General features: G+C 42.4%; 1 protein-coding gene across 6 annotated transcripts in view; it reads left to right on the top strand.

The window, feature by feature from the left end:
- Positions 1 to 15,905, top strand: part of TEX14 (testis expressed 14, intercellular bridge forming factor) — a 115,160-nt gene that overhangs the window by 17,299 nt on the left and 81,956 nt on the right. Inside the window, exon 1 of one of the 6 annotated variants that reach the window (XM_079906055.1) lies at positions 11,501 to 11,654. The exons of the other annotated variants lie outside the window; for them this stretch is intronic. The gene's annotated coding sequence lies outside the window, so the exon portion shown is untranslated. Of the gene's footprint in view, positions 1 to 11,500; positions 11,655 to 15,905 lie in introns of those variants that run through there. 6 annotated transcript variants of the gene reach the window in all.

Raw genomic sequence — 15,905 nt, 5'->3', positions numbered from 1 at the left:
ATTCAAAAAGATGACATGCACCCCGTTGTTCATAACAGCATTGTTTAATACAATAGCTAATATATAGAAGCAACCTAAGTGTCCATCAGCAGATGAATGGATAAAGAAGATATATAGATATATAGATATAGATATACACACACAGTGGAATATTAACCAGCCATAAAAAAGAATGCATTTCTGCCATTTGCAACAACATGGATAGACCTAGAGCATTTTTTTAAAGTTTATAATCTTTTTAAAAATTTTTTGATGGGACCATTTTTAAAGTCTTTATTGAATTTGTTACAATATTGCTTCTGTTTTATGTTTTGGTTTTTTGACCACAAGGCATGTGGGATCTTAGCTCCCTGACTAGGGATCAAACCCGCATCCCCTGCATTAGAAGGCGAAGTCTTAACCACTGGACCAGGACTTCCCTGGTGGTCCAGTGGTTAAAAATCCGCCTTCCAATGCAGGGGATGTGGGTTCGATCCCTGGTCAGGGAACTAAGATGCCACATGCTACAGAGCAACTGAGCCGGCACACTGCAATGAAAGATCCATCCCACATGCCACAACGAAGATCCCGAGTGCCGCAACTAAGACCTGATGCAGCCAAATAAATAAATAAATAAATATTAATAACAACAACAACAACAACAAAAATAACCACTGGACTGCCAGGGAAGTCTCGACCTAGAGCATATTATGGTTAGTGAAGTAAGTCAGATAAAGACAAATACTCTGGGCTTCCCTGGTGACGCATTGGTTGAGAGTCCGCCTGCCGATGCAGGGGACATGGGTTCGTGCCCCGGTCTGGGAAGATCCCACATGCCGCGGAGCGGCTGGGCTCGTGAGCCATGGCCGCTGAGCCTGTGCTCCGCAACGGGAGAGGCAACAACAGTGAGAGGCCCGCGTACCGCAAAAAAAAAAGGCGGGGAGGAATGGCAATAAACGAACAAACCACGGCGGGGAGCTGGCGGGTAGACGTAACACCATAAAATGTAGAATTTGCCGTGATTTTTTTCCTTTGTACTCTTCAGTTTTCCCAAAGGCTGAATGGTTACTTTTAAAATCAGAACTTCTTTCCCAAAACGTGTTTTTTTGTTTGGCTTTTTTGTTTTCCTATCTTTTAAATTTGAGGTTGGGGGGAACTGTGTGTCAGCTGGGAGCTTGTGATGTAATTATGTAAATGAAAGGCTGTGTGAGTTAAAAGCCTTTACTTTTAGGATGACGTCTCTACTTTAAAAATCAAATGTGCTACTATATTAAAGAGGTTGTGCTACTTGGAGGAGAAGTAAATCCAACAACAGGTATTTTGGGAAGTGAGGAGTAAACGGGGATGGAGGGGAAAGTATAGGCAAGGTATGGTGATTACTGAGGAGGTTACGTAGTAAAAGCCCAGATCATGCAGCTGTGGCTGTGAAGAGATCACAGAATTGGTTTCCCAGTTTGCAGCTCACCCCCTGACTCTTCCAATTATAGTTTGTGGCAGCAGAGGCTCTCTTTTTGTTGTGGTCTACCGAAAGTCTAGTCCAGAAGATGCTCTGCCACTCCCACTCCCAGCAGTATTTAGTTACCAGTAACTCACATTTGTCTGGAGTCTACTACTGGCTGTTTATATTGGAGAGATGACAGGCCATTCAGTTAATCAGCAGCCCAGGATATGAGTATTATTTATAAATTTCTGCTGGGGTTGAGACATAATTGTATGAGATGAAGATTTGGAAGCAAGCTATAGAACGGGCCTAGTTGAATAGTTGAATTCACATCATATTTGGCATCAGGAAGGTGGGATCAATTTTTGAGGAAAGAGCATGCAAGCTGAAAAATACAGCAGTCAAGGACTGGGCTTTGCAGAATTGCCTCAATTAGAGAACAAGAGAGGAAAAGGAACCCCCCTGAAAAAAGCTGGAGAGAGAGCAGAGGTGAGCACTTTCATAGTCAGTAGTCATTAGTGAGCTTTGAAAAAATGCAGTCATTTTCTGCTTTTGATGCAGTAGGGGGAAATGGCAAGAAAACAAGGATAATATGTGTTGGCCACATTAGTAACTTTTAGTGAATGGAGTGGAGAAGACCAAGTTGCTCAGTTTGAAGCTGAAGAAGAAATCAGTCTACAAATTAAACAATCAGTACATCTCGGAAACTCCCCATAGTTCCAGGGCTTGAGAACACCTTCCGCTATTTCTTTGACCACATGACGCTGAGAGGGTCCTAATCCTTTGCTCTCTTAGGTTCCCTGATGCCAAAGGGACTTTAATTGTTTCGGAGGATTTTCCAGCTTTGCTCTCGGGAGATTAATTCTCCCAGTCTTTCTAACCTGATGTTTTCTCCACAGGTTAGTAGACTCTGACTATAATGAGGCTTTGACCCTTGAAAAATGCGGGGGTTAGGGGCACCAACCCTCCATGCAGTCAAAAATCTGTGTGTAATTTATAGGTGGCCCTCTGTATCTGCAGTTCCTCTGTATCTGCACCCTTGGATCCTGTAGTACTTATTTATGGAAAAAATCCACATATAAGTGAATCCATGCAGTTCAAACCTGTGTTGATCAATGGTCAACTGTGTATCAGTCTATAAGCCACTGAGTGTAGAGGTTAAGAACATGGACTCTCACTAGTTCTGCTACTGTCTAACTGGGTGGTTTTAGGTAAATTAGCTAACTGTCTTGTACCTCATTTTCTTCATCTCTAAAATGGGGAATAATAGTGACAACTGCCAATAGAAAGAAAAATGCACAATGTAAACATTGTGAGTTAAGTTTGCTTCAGGGTCTTACTGAGGACTATAGCCCAGGAGATAGCCTCTCAGTAGCTCTGAGAAACTGCTCTGAAGAGGTGAGGGAGAGGCTAGTTTATATATGATTTTTTTGGTGGGGAATACATGCAGTCAGGTATGTAACTTGGTAAAAGATTACTGCTAGTCACAAAGAACATACATCACAAGTTAATGATTTTAGTTCTTTTCCCTGTGTGGGAAGATGCAAGAAGCTGGGTTCATTAAAATTCTTCCTGAGATACATCTAACTATCTAAGAGCCTGTTTGTCCAAAGCACAGAGCATCCTCTTATTGTCTTAATTTCCTCAGACTGGAGCACAGAGTGCTTCATCCTTTTTTCGCCTTAATCTCTTCTGTCTGAAGCACAGAGTGCACTGTTGGTCAGTGACTGCAGCAGGTTAATCTTTGCAGAATTCGATGTTGAGCAAAACACTCTTTGCTCTTCTTTTGTCTGCACAACCTAAAAAGGAATTGTTGAGAATTGAATGAGATAACATCTGTAAAGCCACAGAATAGTGTCTTGACATGTAGGAGCTATTCCATAAATGTGATGTTAACCCAATGAATTAACTCCTAAGATCCAAGAAAGGAGAGCAAGAGAATAGTACTGTAGGGGGACTATGGAAAGCAAGAGGATAGTACTGTAGGGGGTCTGTCCTTTTCTGGATAAAGGGACACCTTTGTATGTTTGAAAGGAGAGGTGCTAAACCCAGGGCAATGGAAAGGGCTGAGATCAGAGAGGATGGGATTGGGAGCATATGTGGAATGAGAGGCTTAAGAAGAAAGGTGATGTCTCTTTCTCTGACACAACAGAGAGGCTGGGCCCAGTGGCTCTCAAACTTCAGTGTAAGAATTACCTGGAAAGCATGTTAAACGTGCACACACCCAGGTCTCATACCCAGACATTGATTCAGTAGATGATGGGAAAGAGCATTCATTTGTACTTTTGAAATAAAAGAGAAGCTAAATTATTCTCCCTCCTACAAAGAGGATATATGGGTGTGATTGGATTACAGTTGTGGTTCTCAATTCTGTCAAACCTAGGGTCCCCTTTGGCGAGTAGTAATGTTTCCTTTATTATTCATAGTATGTTCGTAGAAAATACGAATGTTCAAGATGTTCCTAGAAAATATAACTACATATACTTCCCCCACAAATGATATAAATGTCCTAACTGTAATATAAAGGAGAAATAAAAATAAAATGTTATAGTAAAATATTTTAATATGTAAATGCTTGGCATGGCAACACAAGGAAACAAAAATGTCCCCACAGATTTTCAAAACTACCCCTTGGGAGTGGTGGCATGGTCACTGAGAACCACTGGTTTAGGTAGAGGTTTGAAACATCAGGGTTGAGGGAATTTAAAAGATATGTATAAAAGGAAAGCCAAGTAGCAGTGAAGATGTGGTTGCAGTTTGCATGAATCTGGAGTGGGAGAATCACAACTTCCTCCAGCAGTGCTGGGGAGAATGGGTGTAGAGGAGATGAGTCCTGGATCTAGGACCAGGTGGAGCAAGTGTGCTGTGCTGCAGCATGGTGGGCGGGGGGCGGGGATGAGGTGGATGAGGGGCTAGTGAGTCAAATGGGATCTTGAGTGAAGAGTCTAGTGAACTGAGAGGTCAGACGGCCCTCTCTGGCAATAAGTAGACAGGAGGCTAACAGAAACTTAATCCTGGTCCAAAACATAAAATGCTGGGAGAATAGAACAGCAACAAAACAGGTTTTTCACATATATCTCTTAGCGAAAAAGAGAAACTCACAGAGATCAGGAGAAAGAAAAACTCCAGAGGGAAAGGTAGGAATGGACCCCGTCTGTTCGCTGAGGACACTGTCCATTCTCAGAAGGTGGGGTGGGTGCGTGTTAACAGGGCAGGAGCAGGGGCAGGAGACAAAGCCTGGGCGGGGGCGGGGCGCTGAGCTGAGTGGGAGATCTGACTGGATGGTTCCTCCTCATTCTGTACAAACTGAGGAGCCGATTCAGAGGCTAGAAGCTTATCTCGAATCGTGCAGTGTGAGCACTGAATTGGAGTCCAACCGCTAGCACGTAGCCAGGATAGTCTCGATTTCATGCTCTGCTCCTCCCGCTCTTGGAACGGGAGGAAATGGTGCGGGGCTGGTATGGAGCGTTGCGATCCAGGCAAGGACGCCGGCTGAAGTCGGCTGGCGACTAAAAAGCTCTGTCGCGTCCGTTTGCTCCAGGGGACTCCACACAAGGAGATCCGGAGACCTTCAGTTACGCCAGCGTTGGGAGAGGGGTGGGTTTGTGTCAGGAAAGTATCCTGGTCGGGCTGGTTGCTGGAGGAAGCGGCCTCCCGAAGCAGCCCACAGGAGGCGCGGCTGCCGGCTCGGACCTGCCGGGCTGCGCGGGACCTAAGGCGGGAGGTGGAGTAGGTCCATGAAAGACACAGGGCATTTGGAACCGCGTTTCCTGGAAAGACGTGCTTGATTATCTATTACCAGTACTAAGATAGTTCGAAAATCTGTTTATTTGGATCGCTAAGATAAAGGCCAATTGGAGTCCTTTCGGGAGTGACCCAGGCCTTATGGTGGTGTGCGCAGCCGCGGGTAGTGCTGGGGTCAACCTCGGTTCATACTGACCTGGCAGGGGAGATACCAGGATCACGTAGGTGGTTTATCCAGGGCGAGGCTTATCCGTTGTGATCTTGGAGAGGTAGCAGTGAGTGGTGGCCTGAAGCGAGATCTTGATTCCCTGCCCAGGCGTTGAACCTGGGTAGCCTGGATGAAAACCAGGAATCTTAGCCACTGCACCCCCTGGCCCTTGCCCCCAGTGAAAAATGCATTTCTCACGGAGGCAAAAACTGGGAGAGCACACAGAGAAACTGTTTAGTTAAGACAGAAGCAGGGCAGAGATGCACACCCAGAGAGAAAGGATGTGGGCGTCCTCCCTAATGAGGAGGAGTGCAGTAAAGAAGCGGTTAGGTCATTTATATAGGGCAGGTCTTCCGGGTCTTTGTTTACCTTTGGCCAATCATCTGGTTTCTTTTTCCACACCTTACCTGCCCTCGGAGCCGCCCCAACACGCCGTGCTGAACTTTTTTCCAAGATGGATTCCAGCCCAGAGGCCTATGGGACAGCCTTAGCATCACATAATTATGCGGTGGTGCCCCCTCTTTTTGACCCCCAAGGAGCCTTTCTGCACATGTGCAATGTTTTCCTTGCCCTAAGGATGGGAAATGTATGACCTCTTGATCTTTCAATAGGGTTTAGTTCCACTCTGTCCCTTCCATAAAAATGTCCAATGTCCTGTTATTTACCTTATTTCTGTTGCTGGTTTTTATATCGAAGTGCAGATCTAGAAATACAGACAGGAGTCAGGTCATAAATATGTAGTCATAGAGCCCGTTTGGCTCTTGCTTCAGGAAGTGTAAACGGGGGTGCTGGTAATGAGTGTCTGGCCTGGAGCCCATCTTCTTCTCACCCACTTGTTCAGGAAGTGTGAACAGGAGGCCAGTTGTAAATGTCTAGCCGGGAGCCCATCTATCTCCTGCCTCAATTGCACTCCGGATGTGCTGACCCCTGTGATTTCCCCAAATGTGGGAAACTCGACTGCATAATTTGTGGTAGTGGGGGACTGCATTCATGCTTTTCCCTGTTCTCTTTGTATCTTAAAGACATGTCATTCAAGACTCTTTTCTAAGGGTCTAGTAGCTCATTTTAATCTAATACTGAAGGATTTATCACATGACGTAGTGGGTGGTGGTGAATATGATACAGAGACAGAGTGATATAAAGATCTTAAATGCTAAGCCACCATGAAACATTCTTTTGCCAGGTATAGGGTTTTTCCTGGTAGGATTGTGTTTAACTTCAGCCATCTGACGTTTAGGATCTGAGTTGACCTGCCGTAAGGGCAGGTTTACCTAAAGGGTTTTGAACATTTTTAGTTATGTAAAAAAGGAGTGTTACTATATCTCAATTTTTTTTAGGCTGGCTAAATTTTGCAGTGATAACCATTTTGGATATATTGGAATAAGTAAAGCAGGTTATTAAAACTATTTTCAGGTGGTTTCTTTTACCCTTTTATATATGGCTACCAAAGCTTAAAATTACATGTTGTTCACATTATATTCTATTGGACATCGTTTCTCCCTTATTTTGAAAAAGTCTCCAGGAGGTCTGGCTGTGTTACTTCTATAACATGCTCCTTCTTCCTGGAATGCCCTGTCTTCCCTCATCAATATATATATATTTTTAAATCAATTCACTGTTTTTATTTATTTATTTATTTATTTATTGGCTGTGTTGCATCTTCGTTGCTGCGCACAGGCTTTCTCTGGTTGTGGTGAGCAGGGGCTATCTTCATTGCGGTGCGCGGGCTTCTCATTGCGGTGGCTTCTCTTGTTGCAGAGTACGGGCTGTACACACGCGGGCTTCAGTAATTGTGGCGTGCAGGCTCAGTAGTTGTGGCACACGGGCCTAGCGGTGTGTGGGATCTTCCCGGACCAGGGCTCGAACCCGTGTGCCCTGCATTGGCAGGCGGTTTCTTAACCACTGTGCCACCAGGGAAGTCCCCCTCATCAATCTTGAAAATGCATACTTCGACATTCAGCTCTCTGTCTGCGAAGCTGCCTGGGATCCACCCAAACCACCACTGAACCCAGAAAGGACTTAAACATTGCTAGGTACTGTAGGCACAGTGCTGCATAAAGCACTTCTTTTAAAATCAGAAGAAAAAAAGATGAATTTTTAGGTGGAAGAAAATGTTGTATATAATAATGTCATCTTTTTACACGTATTTCATGGAGGAAGGGTCCACAAAGGCAAAAGTGTGTGGGATCCTTCAGAGTCATAATGTGGTCCTTAACCCTTTTATTAGTGCTCATTACTCTTCTCCTATAATTCTGGCAGGTCTGTTTCCCCTACAGGTTGTGATCTTATTTATTACAGGCAGAATCTCTCTCTGCATTATTACTCTTAGTATCGCCCGTGCCTAGGCTAGTTGCTGGCACCTTAAGTTTAAGTGGCTGTAAGTTACTACTTACACGAGTAACAACTTGAGAACAGGTTTTTGTTTTTGTTTTTTCCATCATTAGTAGCACTCACAGAAACTCAAGGACAATTTGTGAATGTTGAAAATACTGGAGTAGGCAATGTGGTTATCAGAAATATAGTTCCCATATGGACTGACTGTATAGCACAGGGAACTCTACTCAATACTCACTAATGGCCTATATGGAAAAAGAATCTAAAAAAGAGTGGATATATGTATATGTATAACTGATTCACTTTGCTGTACACCTGAAACTAACACAACATTGTAAATCAACTGCACGCCAATAAAAATTTTAAAAAGAAAGAAATAGTTCCCTCAGCATAGCAAAAAGAGCTTTAGAATATCTGTGAAATCATATCTGTGGGGGACACAGATAGTCCTAGAGGACTCAGTGCTGTGGCATTCAGGGATACCATGGAAACAGCAAACCAACTGCCTAGAATGAAATTAGAAAGGTAGTTCAATAATGAAATTATATCATATAACGGAGATGGGCTGGATCACACTTTGTGGATGAGAGTATCTAGTAAATGTCTAAGTAGAGTGACTGTGGTTTATATTGCAGAGCCCTGTGGATGGAAATGCAAAACCGGGGCCAGTGTGCATCAGAAGTGAATGGGTTCAGCTCCCTGAAATGCAGGGTGTCTGTGTAGAGTGTAGAATTGCTCAAGCTTTCCTGGTAGTAGACATTTAGATTCAGTGTGTTGGCACCATGGACTTCTTGACAGTTGAACCTGCTCTGTAAACTTATATAACAAAACGCAGCTTTTAAAAATTACTGCCACGCTCATGATATTTCTGAACATCAGCCTTTCCTTGACTCGGACGAAGCTAAGAGATGGGTGGAAATTCAGAGATGAGGTGAGACTCACAGAGTGAGGGCCATGTCTGTTGGGACAGAAATCTTAGTTGGCAGGGGAAGCCATGATCTGAGAGAGGTTGGTAAGTGTGCTGGTGCCACCACTCCCCAGGTAGGTGGGAACTCTCCAAATACCTACTGTGCTGAGGGAGGGTCTGTGCCTCTCCACCTTGGCTTATTTGGGGACTTTGAGTTAGTTGGTCACTGAGTTGTTTTATTCTGTGTATAAATATATGTATGTATGTAGGTGTATGTGTATGTATATATATATACACATATATATTCACCATAATTATTACTAATAATTATCATTGTTCCTAGAGGACAAAATCAAGCACAGATACCTAAAATATGATAAAAATCACAATTTGAATCTAAGTCTATCTGATGCTAAAGCCTGTGTTCAAAACTAAATACTGTGCCAGCTATTTCTTGTAATGGTTCCACCAGGACTTGGTCTTCTCTTTATGAAAAAAAAAAAAAACAGTCTAACAATATCATTGAAAGTCTGTAACCTGTATCTCACAACCAGTAATACTGATATCATTTCAGTGCATTTCCTTCCAGTAATTTTCCTTAAGGATATACATTTTTACAAAATTCCAGTCATGGTATACATACCGTTTCATAACCTTTTTCCCTCTTAACCTTAAATAATAAAAATGTCTTTCACATTGTTAATCGTTATTATATTATTATTGTTTGCTTAATACTCCCTTTCTCTCTTGCTTTGATTCTAGGGTTTTTGGGTGATTTTGATTTTTTTGTAATTCTATAATGAACACCCTATGCATAGGGCATAGTTTTTCTCTAGAATTACTTTCTATAGTTAAATTAAATGACATTTCTGGGTCAAAATGTATGAACATATTTTGGGCAGTAGATGTATATAATTAGTGTTAAATTATTTTTTCATTATAAGTAATATAGTCATGTTACAGAATATGTAGGGGAAAATACATTAGTCCATTCTTCTGTATTGACACTGATATGATTATGTTACTTTGCATTTTGATGTATTTCCTTTAAGTGTCTTAAATTTTGCCTTTTTAGAAACAGTTTTAATCGTAGTATATATTCTGTTTCATATGCTGCCTTTTTTGCATGCAGTGTTACTGCAATTTAGGCTTTCCTCTCCTTCTTAACAAACTTGAAGTTCTTTTTATAATTAACTATGAACCCTGAAATTAGAAAGAGATCTGGACTTTGAAAGATGAAAGGAAGCAGGGAAAAGTAGTTTTTAGAGTTTAAAAATATCATATGTCACCTCTCCTCCCTCAAATAATTTAAGGTATTTCTTAAGATGACTAAAATATTAAAATAACAGAGAAAACTACTAGAAATTACCCTAAGAAATCATCATTAATTATTCACAAAGATATATCTACAAGGCTGTTCATTGTTTTATATATATATATGGCAATAAACTAGAAGCGATAGAACATTGATATAAATTATCTATGACAACATATAACAACATGAATGTAAAATGTTACAAAACATCGTGTGTAGTATAATTGTATTAAAAATATATATGCGTAGAGAATTGGAGTTACCATATATAATATCAAAGTGTTAACAGTGGTAATTTCGTAGTGGGAATGTGGTTAATTTTAATATTTAAAAAACACTTTTCTGTCTTTTCCTAATTACCTGCAAGGAAAATTTCATCGCTATTTTAATAATTAAAAATACCATCCAAAATGCAAAACAAAGCACTTAAAAAATCATATGGACTAAGGGAAATAACTACCAAAGCGTTGCAAAAATATGCCACCCCAAAATGTGTCACTTTAGCATAAGGATTATTTTGAGCTAAAAGCACTGAAAAATAGCAAGTATGTAAGGAGAGTGGTCTGACCTCCTTTTGTCTTCCTAGAAGCAGGAGGTAAAACTCCCAACTGAAAGATGTTTTCCCTAACCCAGGGGAAAGAAACATTGCAGAGAAGGGGGACAAAGCCGAGATTTCTGTACAAACAGGTCTTGTTAAAATAATTATCTTCCTTTAGCCTCCCCATATATGTTAGTTACTTTTCCACAGTTGTCACTCGTTGTTCAACTTAATATAAAAACATTCAGATTTCCACTTCTTTGGGCCTTCGTTTCCTTATGAGGGCTCCTGTACACTTCTGTTAAATAAATATGTATGCTTTTATCCTGGTAAACCGTCTATGCCAGTGTAATTTTCAGGCTGGGCCGGAGACCCTAACAGAGGAGAGGTAAAGTTTTGCCTCCCGCACACCACCAAGTCCTTGACGCCCTAGTTGATGCAGAGTTGTTTTGCCCAGAGAGCCTAGCCAGCAAGGGCAGAAAGGAAAACAGTGTGTCATGTATTTTCGCTGTCCAAAAAGAACAGAGGAGCGCTCGCTTTGTTACCAAATCCAGGCCAGGTGCTGCTTATCTTTGCGCCGAGCATGCAGAGGTTTGAATCTTGCTGAAGTCGGATTTGCGTCCCCAACCGCACGGACACCTGTCCAGGAGCGGAATGGCCTGGGTCGGGTGAGGGGCTCGAGGCTGCGTTTGACCCGCGTTCTCCTGTTCAGCTCCCACAGAAATCTTGTGAAGTAGGCAGGCAGTAGTATTCCCACTTTACACTTTTGGGAAATGGAGGTTGAGAGAGACTTGAGGGTATGACCTAGTCCCATAGTGGAGCAGCGAGTCAGGCTCGCAGAACCGACAGTGCGGCCCTCTTCCTCTGAGGGCCGCGCGCCCCCGGCCGCCCGCAACTGCCCTGCCCGCCCCTGCGGCGCAGTACTAGGACGTGTGACAAATCTACGCCGTAATTTTTGCGTATGCCTGCCAAGACAAGGAATTGAACAATCTTTTCAGCTACACTTGTCGATGATCGTCTTTGGGGTCGGCACGAGGCATAGCTAGAGCGAACTGACCGCTTCTCCAAAAGGAGTGACGTTGAGTGACAAGAGGCGGGGATATGTAGATGAGGGGCGCGTCGCCTGCTGGTTCGATTTCGTTCTTCGCTGGGAAGAATTTCCGCTGAACGTTCAAAGGATGTATCCTGGTCAGTGTCATATGAATAATCCTGCAGTTTCCAACCAAAGGCCTAAAGAACTTGGAATATAATTGACCATAAGTGTATTGTGTGCTGAGTTCGAGGGTGAGGTGCCAGGGAGTGACTACGATTCATACTTACCTGGCAGGGGAGATACCATGATCACGAAGGTGGTTTTCCCAGGGCGAGGCTTATCCATTGCACTCCGGATGTGCTGACCCCTGCGATTTCCCCAAATGTGGGAAACTCGACTGCATAATTTGTGGTAGTGGGGGACTGCGTTCGCGCTCTCCCCTGATATGAAATGTTAAAAGAAAGTATTTGTCTTTCGTTATGTCGTTAGTGAGTCAGCGGTTTTTATTGTTGCTTTTAGTTTTTTTTTAGACTAGGTTTGCCCTAATAATAATTTTAATATTTTTTGCTTTCTGGGCTTAACCGTACGTCAGTTGTTTTTATTTCTTTTTTAAAGTATTTTTAAACTTACGTTTCTTTGTTTGATGAGGGAGTTCGTCGCGTTGCGTTTGCAGTGAGTTACTGTCGGCTTTAGGGACTTAAAACAGTCGAAGTTCTTTTACTTTAGATGTTCGAGATTTAGGAGGTGATTCGCTTGTTTTTTGCCGGCAAGTCCGTTTGCGGCTTTTTTCTGCTGTCTTTGAAAGCCCGCTGCTTAGCACCTTCTGTTGATACCTATGTCTTCTGTGTAAGGGTTTCTGATTACGTTGGTGGTCTCTAGGTAATTCGCTATGCTGTTGCCCCACCTAATTTCAAAGCTTTAATTACATCTGTAAAATCTGTTGTGACACAAAAGGAAGTAATATTTACAGGTTGCGAAGACTAGGATGTAGACAGGGCGGACGGAGGGTTTTTCATTATTTAGCCTACCACAACAAAACCCGGGATAGGTTTGTCCCGCGCAGAAGAATGACGTCATTAAAAGTGCTTGGAGTATGTAAATGAGCGCAGTGTCTGCTGGTCTTGCTCACATTGTACATACATTTATTATTATTTTGCAAGTTTTCCGGTATACGAAATGTTTTTGTCAGGGTTTTTATAGTTTGGAGAGTTTTTATTCGTAAGTGAGGGTCTAGAGCTTGCGTGAAGTGAGTGACCGTAAGTGTCAAATGTTTCGTATCTGAGGGTGAGGTGCCAGGCAGCTGAAGCAACTCATACTTACCTGGCAGGGGAGATACCATGATCACGAAGGTGGTTTTCCCAGGGCGAGGCTTATCCATTGCACTCCGGATGTGCTGACCCCTGCGATTTCCCCAAATGTGGGAAACTCGACTGCATAATTTGTGGTAGTGGGGGACTGCGTTCGCGCTTTCCCCTGATAAGCTTAGTTTAAAAATAGAAATTTCGGTGATTTTAATTATCCCAGTAGAGTGTGATAACTGCGTTTAATATTTTTGTTTTGTTAGGATACGGTTTTGGGGTGGTTTCCGTGGTTTTGGTGTTTTCAGAGGGAAACTTCTCTAAAAAATACCCCGGGTTTTTGGGACAACTGTGAGAGCTAAGAATTGTATGGATGTTGTAGAAGCAAGAACTTTAAAATTTCGTTTGTGATTCGCAGTTGTGCGATGATGTTTGTTAATTCAGCGTTTATCGTTCTTGCAGAATGCTGGCGTCCATCGTAGGGGAAAACGACCAAATTTACGACAGTGAAATGTGTAGGGGGAATTTAGAGTGAAGTTACCTCGCTATGTACTCTACAGACGGCATTTTTAAAGAGTGAGATGATTGAAGAAGAAAAGGGAGTAAGACTAAAAACATTCAGGGAGTGGTGGTTAGTATGTAAATGATTAGTCCAGTCGAAGGCCAGATTCTCAGGAACGTGCATGTTCTCCAGCTTTAGGGAAAAAAAGTAGAAAACGTCTGAAACTGAAGCGGGTCTGCGGTTTTAAACTTACCTGTATTATTTTAAACATTTTATGTCAAAATGTAGTCATCATGTGTTGGTGTAAATGCAATTAAATAAAAAGTTTTAAAAGGTTGAAAAACATAAAAATGACTATTACTAAATAATAAAACAAGTATTGGTGAAAATCTGGAAAAATTGGGACACTTTTTCAGTGCTGCTGATAATGTAAATGGTCCAGCCACTATAGCAAACAGTGTCGACTAAAAAATTATTCACAACCTACCCAGAACTTGAGAGTTTGTTTTATTTGGCGAGGATTTTTAGGACTTAAAGCTTGGGAGGCAGCATCTCAAGTAACCCTGAGAGAACTGCTCCGAGGAAGTGAGGGGGCCAGCCAGGATATATGAGTTTTGCAACAGAGCGTAGATAGTCTGAACGTCAGAAGATTGTTGTTAATTAAAGAAAACCAGATATCTTAAGGTAAGGAATTTAGCGCTTTTTTGTGTATGGGAAGATGCAAGAGTCTGGGCTCACCGAAATCATTCCTCTGATGTGCCCCTCAGCTATCTGGGGCCAGTATCCTGTGTTTTCATATCCTGAGTTTCCTCAGGGTTCACCCTACGGAGTGACTGCAGTCTGATGGCTGCTAGGTGGCAGGTATTCTTTTCTTTCCTGAGTTCCCTCAGGGCTCACTAGCTCACCGTCGGCGGCGGCTGCAATCACGACTGTGACATCCTTTGTTTACTGATATGGCAGGCAGTATTCCATTTCTCAACAGTATGGCCACTCCTGAAAAAATTAATCCAACAATTCTACTTCTGGGTATATACCCTAAATAATTGAAAACAGGGATTTAAAGAGATATTGGAACACTCATATTCATAGCAGCATTATTCACAATAGCCAAAGGTGGAATCAACCCGTGTCCATCAATGGATTAATGGATAAACAAAATGGGGTGTATATACATAGTGGGAAATTATTCAGCCTTAAAAAAGGAAGGATATTCTGAAATATGCTACAACATGGATGAATCTTGAGGACATAGTGAAATACGTGGGTCACAAAAGGACAAATAAATGTTTCCACTTACGTGAAGCACCAAGTGTAGTCAAATTCATAGACACAGAAAGTAAATTGGTGTTTGCCAGGGCCTGAGAGAGGGGAGAGGGAGAAAATACAGAGTTAGTATCTAATGGGGTATGGAGAGATGGATGGTAGTGACTGTAGTACGACAGTGTGAATATATTCATGCCACTGAACACTTTAAATTTGTTTAAAGTGGTAAATACTATGTATGTGTGTGTGTGTGTGTGTGTGTGTGTATATATATATATATATTTTTTTTTTTTTTTTTTTTTTTTGCCGTACGCGGGCCTCTCACTGTTGTGGTCTCTCCCGTTGCGGAGCACAGGCTCCCAACGCGCAGGCTCAGCGGCCATGGCTCACGGGCCCAGCCGCTCCGCGGCATGTGGGATCTTCCCAGACCGGGGCACGAACCCGTGTCCCCTGCATCGGCAGGCGGACTCTCAACCACTGCGCCACCAGGGAAGCCCAATGCTGTGTATATTTTTACCACAATAAAATAAAGAAGGAATAAAGGCAGTGTTACATACAGGCGAACATTCCAGTGTGACAGAGCCTGAAAATGCACATTGGATTTGTCCAGGTGTAAGAAGATACTGGGGGACTTCCCTGGTCGTCCAGTGGTTAAGAGTCCTCCTTCCAATGCAGGGGACGTGGGTTTGATCCCTGGTTGGGGAACTAAGATCCCACATGCCGCGGGGCCACTAAGCCCATACGGAACAACGAATAACCCTCACACCACAACTAAGACCCGACGCAGCCAAATAAATAAATATTTTTTTAAAAAGAAGAAGATATTGGGGGCTTTGGCCAGCAGCCCACTGTCAGGGGTATGGGGGAGAATAACACACTAGCAGACCATTCCAGCTGAATGGATGAATGAAGTGGAGATAGTAACTGTAGACTCCCCTTTCAGGAATATTTTCCACTTTTTTTTTTAGTAGATTATTTCAATTGGTGATAAGCACTTTTTATTTTTTTAATATTTATTTAAAATATTAAACTTTTTCCTTTATAATTATTAAAACGACCCGTGCCTTTACTAAACTAAAATAAAACTATATGCATATTCATATGCCATATCTAGCTATTATTAGTGTATTAGTTTGCTAGGACTGCCATAACAAAATACTACAGACTGGATGGATTAAACTACAGAAATTTACTTTCTGAAGGTTCTGGAGGCTAGAAGTCCAAGATCAAGGTGCCGATAGGGCCGGGTTCTTCTGAAGCTTCTCTCCTTGGTTTGCACACGGCCACTCTCTTGCTGCCTATTCACATGGTTGTTCCTCTGTGCAAGTGCCCTGGGTGTCTCC

The sequence above is a fragment of the Stenella coeruleoalba genome, assembly GCF_951394435.1.
Source record: "Stenella coeruleoalba genome assembly, chromosome: 19".
NCBI lineage: Eukaryota > Metazoa > Chordata > Mammalia > Artiodactyla > Delphinidae > Stenella > Stenella coeruleoalba.
The sequence above is the reverse complement of the archived record's forward strand: the minus strand, read 5'-3'. Positions and strand labels throughout refer to the sequence as shown.